Source organism: Nicotiana attenuata, unplaced genomic scaffold (assembly GCF_001879085.1).
Source record: "Nicotiana attenuata strain UT unplaced genomic scaffold, NIATTr2, whole genome shotgun sequence".
Taxonomy (NCBI): Eukaryota; Viridiplantae; Streptophyta; class Magnoliopsida; order Solanales; family Solanaceae; genus Nicotiana; species Nicotiana attenuata.
In genome coordinates, this window is record NW_017671256.1 from 1 (window position 1) to 16,055 (window position 16,055).

The following is a 16,055-nucleotide window of genomic DNA, read 5'->3' on the forward strand; positions in this document are numbered from 1 at the left end:
TATTGATATGAGGCTTAGGGCCTAATGGATGCCACGAGATGGCTTGATATTGCGCTTGGGCCGTAAGGGGCCCCTCCCGGAGTCTGCACACCCCCAGTGAGCGCCGTCGACGATAAATAAATGGAGCCGGCTGCACGCCGCAGCGGGTACTAGAGAGTACCGTAATATTTGTTGCATGTCTTAATTGATATTCATTCATTTACTTATCTGTTGCAGCATCATTGTTTTCATTGGTTTATTGAGTTGATATTATCTGGATTAAACTGCTGTAATTATACCTTACATTGTGCCTATCCAGGATTTCTTACTCTCAACCCTTATTTATGTTTATTACTCTCTGGGTTGGAAGTACTCACATTACTCCCTGCACCTTGTGTGCAGATCTATGTGCACCCACTGAGGCTGAGTGAGGATTTCTCTGTCGAGCATCATATCTGGGAGCATCAAGGTAGCTGCATGACGTCCGCAGTCCTGATCTTCCCATCTAACCTATTTGCTTTATTTTCGCATTTCTTTAGAGCAATATGTAGTAGGTTGACACCCGTGTATTAGAAGCTCAGACTTGTGACACCGGATTCTTCGGGCTGTGTAGTAGTATTTCTACTTGGGTTTTCCGCATATTTTAATTATATTTCAGAGTTTCAGTATTATGACTTAGTAATTATTTGTGTTAATTGAATCATGAACTGTATAAAAAGGGTTAAGGTTGTTGAATTGGTCAGGCTTGCCTAGCAGTGTGTTGGGCGCCATCACGACCGGGTTGGGATCGTGACAATAAATTTCATAAAACTTAATTATATTTATATATTGTGTGTTTGTATACCATAAAACAATGACAGGTGAAATGTCCCCCTGATTTTAAAGAAAGAAAAAGGAAAAGAAAAGAAGAATTAGTTCATACATCATAGGATGTATTTTGACTGGGTGCGGAGATGGCCTGCAGCGCTTCTTTTTGTTAGATTGTATAGTTGTTCTATTTTAGTCAAAAAAAATTCTTAAACTTACCTTCTGTTTGGATCATTGTTATTCATCGTTTTATAATGTATCGTATTGTATTGTATGGTATTGTATTATATCGTTTTATGAATATAACGTTTGGATAGATTATATTGTTTGTTGTTGTCAAATAATATTTTGCTGTTTGGTTTAACTGTATCGTACTGTACTATAACTGATAAGTTTACTAAAATACCCTCAAATGTCTTAAATATTATCAAGAAATACACATAAAGTAATTAGAGTTTGAATTAAAAATCAATAATATACAGCTAATTGGAGATAAAGTAATTAGAAAGAACAAAACAAATAGAAGGCAAAACTTATACCTGACTTGGAGTTGGAAGTAAGAAAAAAGGAGTGAAGACGTAGGTTATAGGTTAGGAGATTTGAATAAAAAAAAAAGTAAAGAGTAAAATAGAAATGTAAAGTAATAAGTTAGGGCATAATTGAAAAGAAAAATAAGAAACAATCCCATAACACCAAATCGGTTGTTTCAAAAAATGAGACTTTTCATTGTTCCGAAATAATGGATTTAACAAAACAATACAACCAATTTTAACTAAACAATTAAAACAAACATTGTTTTGGGATAACAATACAATACGATACAACGGGCAACAACCATCTAAACAGACTGTTAATGTCAAAAGCGAGGACAAAATTTAAAGACCAAAGTATCCCTTTTGTGTATATCACTAAATATAACAAGAAGAAATGAAAAATTGAAGATCTACATCAATCTGTATCTTCCAAAATTCAAAAATTACACTGAATGCAACTGTATATATTACATATGCCCTTAAGTATTAACATGGAATAGGGTATATTTTCGGTTTATCGAAATGATATAACATCTTCTAACTTGAACACTTCATGATCTTGTACCTCAAATGCAGTTTGAGTAACTAAAGGTTGGGAAAGTATGACAGAATTGGCATGAACATATTTGTTGAAGTATTTGGTCTTCGTACTAGGATTTCGCACGATCTACTTTATGTACCAAGTACCAATTTTCACGATTTACCATATATAAGAAAACTTTTAGCTGTGACGCTATTGTTGACTGTAGAGCGGGAGATTGATAATTAGGTGCATCGTACTGCAATTGATGTGTGGCCAAAGTCTATCCACGCATCAGAACTTGGGCATGAGAAGTAGGTGGGGGTATTGGGCACACAATCTGGTCAAAGAGTGATAGTCTCCAAGACACTCAAAATGCAAAATATAGTGTCACGAATCTCATAATTCGGCACATTTTGACCACATCTTCTACTATTTTTCCTATCTTTTTGATCTTGGCAAATAATTTTATGACTAACATGGGAAGCAAGTGTTAATCCATCTTGGGCCAGGAGAAAAAATTGCAAACATTGCACTCTTTCTCTTCGGAGGTCTCATTTTAAGTGCCGATTCTTGCCACCTGATTGCATACTTCCTGAAACTTTCTGTAGACCGCTTCTTCATTTTTGACAAATAGACAATCCGCCAAGGATAATGTCTATATTGTACTGAAATTGTTTTATCAATTTAATTGTCAAAACCCTCGCTCTCGTGACTATAACAAGAGCGTAGTAGGAATGACAAATTGCACTAGGTACAACTGTAAGGAATATTTTTAGATAGGATAAATAATTGCAAATCTACTGAAATATCAGTAAACTTTAAACAATAAATTGACATTTTCTTTTAAAAAAGAAATAAAACAGACAGAAAGATGGGAAAAGGAGAGACGATTGTGTTATCAGTGTAAGATGATAAATCAATGTAAATCTATGCTCTCATCCAAAGCCATCCATGGATGAGAGCTCAAACTCAGATTTTGGGGTTGGATTTTCTTGAAACAATAAGGGCCTTTTAATACAAAAGAAGTCATTGGAAGAAGATAATGCTAAAGGAATCTTTTGAAATTAGAAAAGCATTTAGTGAGACCGAAGAGTCACCCTTTTTTTAAAGTGGGGGACATAGGACTATGACATATTAGGGCCGGCTAACAACCATATACATTACTCTTCTCATCAATTGCATACCTTCATTTTGAAGATTTTTACTACACAAATAATGACAAAAGCAGCCTCTTTGACAGGTCAATTAATTTTGTGGCTCTTTACGATTGTGTTTTTATTTTTATGTCCCTATCTCTTTTTTTTTGACATATGGAATATTTACTTTTACACGTAAGAAATCCGTCTTTTACACAAAAAAGATCTAAAAAAGTTATTTTCTTAAATTATAAATTGTAAAGGGGCATAACGTACGAATAACATCCTTTTTGTTCTGATTTTTTGTTATCTTCCTATATTACATATGAAACTTATTTATCATCCCTAATAAAATTTTAAATTATCTACATCGGTATATACAATTTACCAATAATATACAAATTAGTATTAATGAGTATCCCCTTATATTAGAAATTGAATAGAGAATCAGTTATATCCCCATCCCCCCCCCCCCCTCCTCTCTCTCTTTCTTTCCTTCTCTATTCTTTTCAGCTACCAATGTGGGACTTTGTTCGCACACCCAACAATAACATTAGTAGATTTGTCGAGGAATCACCTTTCAGGAAGTATTCCAATCACGTTCGGAGACTTGTAGAAACTAATTTATCTTTCTTTGACTTGCAATGAGTTGCAAGGATCTATTCCTGAGTCACTCAGAAAAATAATAAGTTTGGAATCGGCGAACCTATCCAATAACATTCTTTCAGATATTTGTACCAATATACAAATGTACAAATAGCACCCTCTTGGTACAAATAACACCCTCTTTATTTTGGACAAATAAACATTCGAACAGAGATAATGTCTATATTATACTGAAATTGTTAAACTAATTTAATTGTCAAAACCCTCGCTCTCATGGCTGTAACAAGAGTGTACTAGGAATGACAAATTGCAATGGATACAACTGTAAGGAAAATTTTTAGAAAGGAAAATTGCCCTTTCATTAGTTAAAAGAGAAGAAAAGTTTCAACTATAAATTGAAATCTTCTTTCTTAAAAAAGAAATAAAACAGACAGAAAGATGAGAAAAGGAGAGACAATTGTGTCATCAGTGTAAGATGATAAATGAAAGTAAATTCAACTTTCTAGTACTTAACTCAAAATAAATATATGCTCTCATCCAAAGCCATCCATAGATGAGAGCTCAAACTCAGATTTTGGGATTGGATTTTCTTGAAACCTTAAGGGCCTGTTAATACTTCCTCCGGTTCAAAATAAGTGATTTTTTGGATGTTTTCACACAGATTAAGAAATTCATCTTTTAGCATTAATTAGCAATGAAATTGACCATATTAACTTTTACTATCTCACATAAACACTCATAACACATACTCCAACACTATTTACTCCAAGGACGATGTAGGAAAAAAATAATTAATTCATTCTTGAAATTTGAAAAAATTATTTATTTTGGACCACAAAAAAAGGCAAAAAAATTACTTATTACTGACCGGAGGGAGTACAAAAAAAAAAGGTCATGGGAAGAAGATAATGCTAAAGGAATCTTTTGAAATTAGAAAAGCATTTATTAAGACTGAAGAGTCACTATTTATTTTTTAAGTGGGGTACACAAGATTATGACATATTAGGGCCGGCTAACAACAACCACATACATTACTCAGCTCATCAATTGTATACCTTCATTTTGAAGATTTTTCTACACTAATAATGACAAAATCAGCCTCTTTGCTAGTGTATATCTTTCAACGGTAATATTTAAGATTGGACACAAGTGGTGGCTACAACAACAATAACAACGACTTAGTAAAATTTGATTAGTGAGGTCTGGGAAGAGTATTGTATACGCAGACCTTATCCCTACGGGAATAGAGAGGTTGTTTCCGAAAGACCGTCGACTCAAGAATACAGGGGCGGCCCAAGGGTCAAGCCACTAAAGCAAAGGCTTTAGGCCCCCAAAATTTCGGGGCCCCAATTTTTTTTTTGTTTTCTATTCGTATTTGAGATCCCGACTAATTTAGATTTGTACCGTATATGGCCTAGTAAAAGAGAGAACACATTTTAACAGGATTTTTTAACCACAGGACTCGAACCCAATATATCTAATCAAGGTAAGTTGGATCATATACATCTCACAATTATCTTTAGTGGTGTGATTTAAATATGTTGAGTATTTTAAAATATGGAGAAAGAGAATCGCTCCCCCTCCCACTAAACCCTTGTCGCGAATATAAAACTTTTCATTATTTAAATTTTACTATTGACATCATTAATGAGGTACCCATATTATTATTATTATTCTTTTCTCACTAAAAACGTATAATATTTAGAATCCATTTTTGGTACCTTCAATAGTCCAACTATTATTTTTCATCTTTCTCATCGGAAAATGTGTACTATATTCTTATATTATCTTTCTTGAATCTGGTTTATTATCTAAGATCATCAATATCGTAGGAGAGATTAAATTATTTATAAAAGAAACTATTAACAACTTTACATCTTAAAAAGTCAGAAAAATAGACTTCAATTAAAAATATAGATGAATTTTTTTTTTCTTCTTCTGAAAGACAAAAAGAGATAATATCAATATCACCCCAAAAATTATAGGAAAAGTAACAGCAACATGGGAATCAGAAGATAGATGCAAAGCAAAAGCGATAGCCAGTGGTGGATACCAAGACAATTAAATAAAATTAATGAGCCAATTTTTAAGATATATGTATGTTATACTCCATCTGGTCCACTTTAATTGATATTTTGTTTGTTTTTGCACATATTAAGGAATTCACCTTTTAATATTAATATAACAATAAAATTGACCATATAAATCTTAGTTTGTTCATTAAAAATATAACAAATACTCCTAAGCTCTTTACTCTAATGGTAACTTTGAAATAATAAGTTAATTCTTTTTTATATTCGAAAAAATCAAATATTGTGGACCATAAAAAAAGGCCAAAATATCAATTAAAGTGAACCAAAAAAAGTATACAAATATAACATTTTTACTCTACCTTTAGGGGTAGGAGTAAGGTCTGCGCACTCTATCTTCGCCGGATCCCACTTGTAAAACTATTACTGGATTATTATTGTTATGGTGGTGGTCACCGAATATAAATAATTCTTACCGAAAGCTAAAAGTGATCTTTAACATCTCACACAATTCTAAGTTCTTGACCAAAAGTATACTACATTTATCATCCTTCCTGAAGTATCTAAATCTAACCAAGCAAATTTAGTCCGCCGACCTCCAGATACATCAATATTTAGGTGCAAAAGGGTGACTGAAGATGTTTAAAAAAGCAGATAAACTTAAAATCACATTAAAGATAGTTGTCTCGGATACCTACAATCTCTTTTGGAAGTTACGGAAATTTTGCAAAAAATAAAATACAATAAAAGAAAAAATCTATTGGTGATACCTAATAGTATGGGATTGTTATGAAGCAATAAAAGAAGAAGAAGAGTATTGCAGAGAAAAGTAGAGAGAGAGAATTTTTATTGATGGGATGAATTACAGTGGAATAGAACCCCTCTATTTAAAGGGAAAAAGTGGCTTAGCCACCAAGTAACAAACCCTAAGATCTCTCTAAAATATAGACATTCACCAAAAATAAAATATTATTTATAACACTCCCCCTTGAATGTCTATTCAACGGATAATGTGCCTCGTTAAAACCTTAACTAAAATAAAATCCAGTGGGAAAAAAAATCTAGTGAAGGAAAAAGAGTACACATATCTAACAATACGCCTTTTGGTTTCCTCATTAAAAACCTTACAAGGAAAACCCAGTGGGACAAAACCTTGTAAGGGAAAAAGAGTACAACGCGTATTAACTCCCCCTGATGAGAGCATCAATTCACATCTTTGAGCCTTCGCATCCCAATCTTGTGCACTAGCTTCTTGAAGGTTGACTGTAACGATCCGGCCGGTCGTTTCATGTGTTTCCGCTCCATTTTCCCCATTTCTGATTTATTATGCTTTTTTTATCCGTATTATGTGGTATCGGGTTAGTCGGTTCGAATCCGGAATGGTTTTGGTAAGGTTTGAGACACTTAGTCTCTTTTGGGTAAGCTTAAGTTGGAATAGTCAACCGGATGTTGACTTATGTGAAAAAGGGCTCGCATGTAAATTCGGATGGTTCGGATAGCTTCGGAAGATGATTTGGGGCTTAGGAGTGTGATCGGAATGAGTTTTGGAGGTCCGGAGTAGCTTTAGGTTTGAATTGGCGAAGATGGATTTTTGGCGCTTTCCGGTTGATAGGTGAGATTTTGATATAGGGATCGGAATGGAATTCCAGAAGTTGCAGTAGGTCTGTTGTGTCATTTCGGACGTGTGTGCAAAATTTCAGGTCATTCGGACGTGGTTTGATAGACTTTTTGATCAAAAGCGTAATTCGGAAGATTTTTAGAACCTTAGGTTTGAATCCGATGTGTTTTGGTTGATTTGATGTTGTTGGAGGTGTTTTGAAGATTGGAATAAGTTTTAATAGTGGTATATGACTTGTTTGTGCTTTTGGTTGAGGTCCCGGGGGCCTCGGGGTGATTTCGGATGGTTGACGGAAGATTTGATTTTGGTTTTGGCAGCTGAAGATGTCCCATTGCTATCATAACCGCACATGCGGCTAGGGGACCGTAGGTGCGGGCCCGCAGAAGCGCCCAGATGGTCGCAGATGCGGAATTGGCCATGTGGGGCTGGGGTCGCAGAAGCGGCTTCTTGATCGTAGATGCGGAAATGGGCGCATTAGTGAAAACCGCATATGCGGTGCATTTGGCCGCAGAAGCGGTACCGCAGAAACGGAGGAATGGCCGCAGGTGCGAAAACCCTGGGCCAGAAAGTATATAAACCCTGCTTCGCGATTTTCAGCCTTTCTTCACCATTTTAAATCGATTTTTAGAGCTTTTGGGGGATTTTGAAGAGGGAATCAGAGGGAACTTCGTTGAGGTAAGAATTTTGATCATAAACTCGTTCCTATGGTGTTATTTCATTGATTAGATTTGAAATTTATGGAAATTCGTGGGTAAATATTGATGAAACAAGGGCTTGAGATTGGAGACCTAGAATTTGGGATTTGAGGGGTCATTTGTGGTTGGATTTTGGTAAATTTGATATGCATGAACTCGTGGGAATATAAGGATTCCATTGATATTAATTTTGTCGGATTTTGAGACGTGGGGCCGGGGGTCGAGTTTGGTTAATTTTGGGATTCGTGTCGTAAATTGATTTTTTTCCGCATGGGCTTCGTTCCCTTAGCATATTTTGACGTCATGATTCTGATTTTGGTTAGATTCGACGCGAGTTGAGGCCGAGACGAGAGGCAAAGGCATCGCGGGCTAGAGATTGGACCGGATAGAGGTAAGTAATGATTGTAAATGTTGTCCTGAGGGTATGAAACCCCGGATTTCACATCGTTGTGCTATTTTGAGGTGACGTACACACTAGATGACGAGTGTGGGGTCGTGCACCGTTGGGGATTGTGACTTAGTCCGTCCCGCATGACTGTTTATCTGCGTATTTGATTGAAAACTGTTCGCTATCATCAAGTTTTGGGCCTCATGCCATATTTGGGCCTCATGCCAGGATTTATCTAGTATTCCTCACTGTTTTGACTTAGTATTTGTATTCAGTCATGCTATATCCTACTGTTTTTCACAACTCAACCATCTTTACTCGTTTTTGATATTTTAAATAATATTTGGGGCTGAGCATCATATTTTAACTGTTGCCCGCGTGGCTTGTGAGATTCTGACTGAGTAAGGCCGATGGCCTATGTTGTGAGGATACTCTGGGATCGGGCTGCGCGCCGCAGCATGTGGTACTGATTGTGATATATGAGAGGCCGAGGGCTAGATTTATTATGCCACGAGGTGGCTTGTGATTGATATGAGGCCGAGAGCCTGTTGATTATGCCACGAGATGGCTTGTAATTGCGCTTGGGCCGTAAGGGCCCCTCCCGAAGTTTGTACACCCCCAGTGAGCGCGGGTACCCAGTTTGTGATGTGATCTAGCCCGAGGGGCTGATGTTGTTCCATGTTGTTGCCCGAGGGGATGATCGGAGCGATTGTGAGATAGCCCGAGGAGCTGGTTTCTGTTGGTATTTTGCCCAAGGGGTTGCTTTGTATTTCTATCTTTTATATTTTTTTTCCTTCACTCATTTGAACTGCTGAAAGATGTTTTAAAGAGATTTTTAACTGAACTAAGAAGTTTTTGTGAGTTTTTACTGTTTTACTGTATTGTGTTGGTTTACCCTGCCTCGTTGTAACACTCTGCTTTGTATTTACGTGTTTTCTAATCGCTCAGCTGCCTTTACTTTTATTACTTACTGAGTTGGCGTACTCACTTTACTCCCTGCACCCCTGTGTGCAGATTTAGGAGTCTCGGGTCACGCTAGCGAGGGCTGATTTGCTTCCAGTAGGCTTGTTTGGAGTTGACTAGGTAGCTGCTTGGCGTTCGCATCCCAGTGCTTCTCCTTCCTACCTTTATTTCGTTGTTCTAGTTTGGTATTAGACTATGTTGTCTTTTCATACTCTTAAACGGATTTTAGATGCTCATGACTGGTGACACCCCTATGTCGGGCTGTGTTTGTTTTCGCATTTGTTTTATTTCGCTCTGTTTTGGGACTTATCACTTATTAATGATCGATTATGAATTATTATAACTATTAATTGGTTTTGGGGGGTTTGTGTCAGCTGGCCTTGTTTCACGAGAGGCGCCATCACGATCGGTTCAAGTTTGGGGGTCGTGACATTGACGTCGGTAGAGATTTGGTGAATAAATCACCCATATTAACTCCAATGAATATGATACACCTTGAAAATTCTCGCCATCACATTATCATGCTTATAGTTATAGCAAGATACAAATGTGTATAAATTGTACTTAGGATGTAGTACTTCATGACCAAGAATTTTATATGCTTTATGTGATTTAAATCCTTCAAGGATTGTCATATAAGTCATATCATAGACTTTAGTTAGATGCATATCAAGTTTTCATGTCATGCTAGACAAATAAGATATCGAAAACTGATTGCACATATCATTGACTTTACACTTTCAAGTGTTTGAACTACATGTCCAAAACTACATATCTTTCATATGAAACCAATTCTATTTGAATTGTGTCTCTTCTATTTGACCAATATTTTTGTGTCTGTATTCGACATACTTGAGGTCTTCAGCTATACTTAACGTTATGATAGATGTCGTCGACAAATATTTTATATCGGTTCCAACCTCCTTATAGACATAACAAGAGATCTCTTCATTCATATATTCAGGTACCTGAATCTCACCTGAGATTTTATGAAGTGTTATTGTTGCGCCCCCTTTTTCCTCGTGGAGTCCGGGTTTCGACATTTAGGACAACTCCTTTCCTTTTGGGATTGAGTAATGGATTTGAAGAGTCGCCACCTAACGGATTAAGGTGCGTTAGGGCACCTAGAACAATTAACTCATGAAACCAGTTTACATCACCAGAGATTGGGTAAGGGCTCTAAATTACCTCGAGGGGAAGGTGTTAGGCACCCCTCGAGGTCCACAACGGTGGGTCCCGGCCAAACTCAATTAAGCGAATTAGTCTTAAAGCGGCATAAAACAGTTTAGACAGACATCATTTCAAAACAGGAATAAAAAGGGTCCTAGGTTTTTTAGCCTATAGGATCATTTCCATGCAATACTTGGTAACTCTCCCCAAATTGGGTGTTACGCATAGCATTAGCGCACATGTCATCATCTCCTTTACTACCCCATTACTATCTTTCGGTTGTTACCTAAGCGTTCTAGTAGCTTCTAATGCGTACCTTATGCATGCACTGCCCGTCCCTTACCTATAGTCCTGGAGGTATTTAGGACTTCTATTAGGATGGATCTAGACTCACCTACGTTGCTTAAAATGAGAATACTAAGCGACAAACAGAATTCATATAGGACTGTCACATAAGAAGCAAATAAAGGCTCATGTTGACCTCCACAAGTAGCCAACCAATGCACACAATTCAAACAAACAAAGTTTTTATAGTTTAGGATCCTATAGACAAGATACCTAGATGAGCATCAACAGCTTTATTAAAGCGAGCAACAGTACCTATCAGTTTGCCTACTGATTTTGTTATTATTCTGAATCCGTGCATGTTTCAAGCATAAAAAATCACAATTTTAGACCCATAATTCCTAATTACCCTACAGGCTTGCCTAAGTGAGGACCAGAGCAGAATCCTATAGGCATGGTATCTAAACCAGTTACTGATTTTAACAAACAGGTTTTTATCTCTTTAGATCCTATAGACATGCTTTCTAATTTATAGAATCAGTTATCTCCTATAAACATGATTTCTAGGCGTGGGACTGATTTATTTATTTCCTATAGACACGATATCTAAATTGCATAAACTGATTTTAAATTCCCTATAGGCATGATATCTAAATTGCAGAAATTGATTTTAAATTCCCTATAGGCATAATATCTAAATTGCAGAAATTTATTTTTTATATATCTCCTATAGGCATGGAATCTATGTGGGCAGAGACGTTAACACATTGCTAGGCAAGTTCAGTAATTTACACCAAGGAGATCCTATATACATGATCTCTAATGCACATTAAGATTGAGAACATGCGTAGAACATGGATTCTTGATGCAAAATTGACAAAAAACAAACTATAGACAGGATTTCTAGTATGCCAGAGTATGAGAATTGCAAATTTCAAGGTCCTATAAGCATGATTTCTAATGACATGCACATAAAGAATCACAACAACCTACAGACATGGTTTCTACCAGAATCTGACAAGGATATATAAAATCCCTCCCCAGATTTTACTAATAACCCCATATCTATTTTTACGAGGCTTATTAAGTTATTACAGACTAATATGAATGAATTACACAAAAGCTATTCATTACACTATAGGGAGCCTTAGCAGGCCCAACATAAACCTGAGAGCCAGGCCTTCAGCACAACAGTCTTGAAATAGTAGCAGGATCCACAACACCTTAAGCCATGCTTCCAGTGTGTCAAAGTTCCCAAAGAGCCTCAAGGACCCCGGACAATGCTCACACTGGATCCATACATTCAAACAAAATTCATAAGAGATTGGAAACCAGCATCAATGTGTCAGAGTTCAAAGGAGTCTCAGGGACCCTAGGCCGTGCTCACAATGGAGGTGGTAGGAACCTAGATAACAGTTAGGGAAAAAGTACACAAGAAAGTGAAGGCAATTGGAATCCAAGATCTAGCCTTGGCTTTCAGCCGACTAGACAATGCATCAAATCAGAGTGATAGAAAGAACTCAAATTGTGTGAGTGTAAGTGTGTAAGTGTGTGTGTGTGTTTGTAAGCGTAGGTCTCTCTGAAAGTCAGAATGGTGAAAGAATTATATAGCATACAGTAAGTAAACAAGTATGGTAGGAAAATCAAGGGCACACAAATAAGGTATGCAAAATCAGTTAACCAGTTAATTAGGGCTAAACATCAATCAATTAAGAGTACAGAATCCTGAAAATATCACTTAAATTAAGGAGAATCTCATATAAAATCAATTAGCGGACAGAATTGAGGTTTAATAAGGTAAGCAATAAGTCCAGAGACCACTTATAGGTCGGTCACAATAATCAAAGCCCAAAAATCAGGCCAGTAATATAATAAAGAAAAGTAGTACCAATTATGAATCATATATATAAGGAAAGAATAGATAAAAATCATTCGAAGAAATACCAGTTTTAAAAGAAAATATAATTTCAAACCCTAATTAGCCAAATAAATCAATTAACCACTTTAGTTGACAGAGCTACGGTCAAGAACAGTGAGATAAATAGTCGAGTAATTAAGAACCCTAAGCATATCGAAACACAGAGATGAAACTCAAGCAAAGAAATCAGTCTTAACAGTAAAGAAGAAGGCTAGAGTTGCTTTAAATATTTTTTGCAGAAATCCTTATCTGGAATCAAAACCCTTGCTTTAGGAAAAAGTGAAATCGGTTGATAATAATTGTAAAAAACGGAAAAATCTTAAAGAGAAAACACTAAACAAACTCAAAATACCTCAGATCTAAAGAGATCTGAACTGATTTAGCCAGAAATAGCTAGGTTTGTACAAAAATAAACAGAGGCGAGAAGAATCTAGTTTGAACCAGTGATTTGAAGCCATAACATGAAGATATTAGTACTCACAAACATAGGAAAGGACACAGACGGATTCATCGAGAACATGAGGGGTTTGAGCCAAATCTGGTTTGAATCTCTTTGAGATTCCATCAGGCAATACAAAAATCATAACACCAGAAGAGATAAGAGGCCAGATAAGGCCTGGAATCGGAAAAAAAACCCATTGATCGAAGGGATTTGTGACGGCAAGGCTAGGGTTTGGGGGGGGGGGTGAGAGAGAAGAGAGGAGAGAAGGGATCCAGAGGCGGCGGGTTGGGGGAAATGAATAGGGTTTGGGGTCGTTTAGTTAATTAAAAAGGAAGGACTGTCATGGACCGTTGATCTTTTGAGATCAACGGCTAGGATTAAATCCGGGGTTGGAGCGGGTCTAATTAAGCGGGTATGGGTATGGGTAGTTGGGTTTGGGTATTGGGTTAGTTTAATTGGGCTAAGGTCCGAAAATTAAAAGAGGCTGTATGTTAAATACCCAATTAATTTGATAAAATAATTTATAAAAATAGCTAACAAATGATAAAAAATGCTATTTATGCATGGAAATGATTTAAAATAGTTACTTAATATTATAAAAATATAGAAGGTCATTTTTGTGTAAAATAAAATAATTTTGCACGCATGGGCTATTATTGCAACTGTAACCTAAAGATGTAAATATGCTTATTCATAAAATAATTAAAGTTTAGTATAAATATAAAATGATAGAATTAATTAGTAAAATTATTATAAAATTATTTATTATGCAATTAGTAATTATTTATATATTAAAAATACCACGGATAAATTAATTAAAATCCTTTAAAAAATGCAGAAATTGTGGAGAAATATCAATTGATGCTCATGCATTGTTTTGAAAATATGTATGCATTTAAAAAATATATGAAGAAAAAATTGGATATCAACAGTCATGTCATGTGATCTTCTAGATCACTTGCCTCCTTATTATGATCATCTTTTAGTCAGTTGCTCATCTTCTTTATCAAGAAGTTTATTTGAAACCGATTTGTCTACACGTTTTAAGCGTACCGTAGACTTTGTCCTTCTAGGACTTAATAGGAACATTTGCAATGAGAATATAGTTACTTTCCATGGGCCAGCAAATGCGTCTGGCATGCTTTGTAATATATTGCAAATGAATTATCTTTTTATGAACTTCAAGTTTATATTATTTTATTCGAGGATCTAAATGTACAAATCATAACTCATTCCATGTAACTTTTTCTCAACTGCTTATCTTGTCTCCCCCTCATGTTAGAAAAACTAACTTTCTTCCTCAATTTTGGGAACCCATCTTTGTGCATTATGGTGTTAATGAAAATATACACCGCACGTCAATAATAATAAGATGGAATTATTTGGTTCCTGACCCTGAATCACTTGTAAGGGGAGACTGTAATATACTTTCGTATATAACCTATACCAAGCTGATATAGATAACTTTGTTCTCATAAGCAATAGTTTAGCTATTAAGTGGAGGCACTCAATAAATTATTTTGCTAAACCAACTGTGATGTAAACCAACTTATCAAGATGAACTTCTTCAATAGAAAATCTGGAAATTATGCTCGAAATTAAATTATTGAGCAAGTTACCTCGCAAAACACCATGTTGCGGGCTAATAATAATCGCACATGTAACCATCTCATAGATGCATCTTATATGAAATACATGGCAGGTGAATGGGCCCATATTCACCTTTGATATTTCCAGCATTCATGGAATTTAATCCCAATTTTAGATGGTCTATTAATTAATAAGAACAAGTAATGTAAGAGAATTCGTAAAGAACTTTCTAGTTCTTTAATATCTACCTGTGACGACTCGACCCGTCGTCTGATGAGTTACCACTCCGTTTCCCCTATTTTATGCTTCTTCATGTTTCGTTATCAATATGTGGTGTGTTAGAATTTCTTTGGGTTGGTTTTGATAAGAAATGAGACACTTAGTCTCTTTAAGGAGGGCTTAAGTTGGAAAAGTCGACCGAATGTTGACTATTGAGTTAGAGGGCTCGGATATGAATTCCAATGATTTGGTTAGCTTCGGGGGATGATTTGTGACTTAGGAGTGTAATCAAAAGTGATTTTGGAGGTCCGGAGTAGAATTAGGCTTGAATTGGCGAAGTTAGTATTTTGGCGAATTCCGGTTGATAGGTGAGATTTTGATCCGAGGGTCGGAATGGAATTTCGAGAGTTGCAGTAGCTTCGTTAGGTGATTTGGGATGTGTGTGCAAAATTTCAGGTCATTCGGAGGTGATTTGGTTGGATTTTTGATCGAATGCGTATTTCGGAGGTTTTTGAAAAACTTAGGCTTGAATTCGATGAGAAATGATGGTTTTAGTGTTGTTAGAGGTGTTTTGATGATTGGAGCAAGTTTGAATAAGGTATTGGATCATGTTTGTATTTTTAGTTGAGGTCCCGAGGGCCTCGGGGTGATTTCGGATGGCTAACGGGATGAAATTTGGAGTTTAAGGACTGCTGAGTGGTCTGGTATCTGGTATTTTCGCTTCTGCGAAAATGGACCGCAGAAGCGGTTCCGCAGAAGCGTATGAGGAGTCGCAGAAGCGAGGTTGGTTGGGCATTTTGGAGATTTCCGCAGGAGCGGACTATTTCCCGCATAAGCGGCTTCCGCAGAAGCGGAAAATGACCGCAGATGCGGTAGTCTCAGAAGCGACAAAGGACCGCAGGAGCGGAAACAACTGATCAGAAGTGGGTTTTAATTCCCTTCGCGAAATTTTACAGAAACACATTTTTAACTTCGGACTTGGGGTGTTCTTGAGCGATTTTTAAGGGGAAATTCAAGGACTTCGATCAGGTAAGCATTCTCGGACTTAGAACACAATTTTATCATGCAAATACATGAAATCACACTGAAAACTCAAGGAATTAAGGTAAAAAATGGTAGTTTAGGGCTTGAAACCTAAGAGAAAAAAATGAGA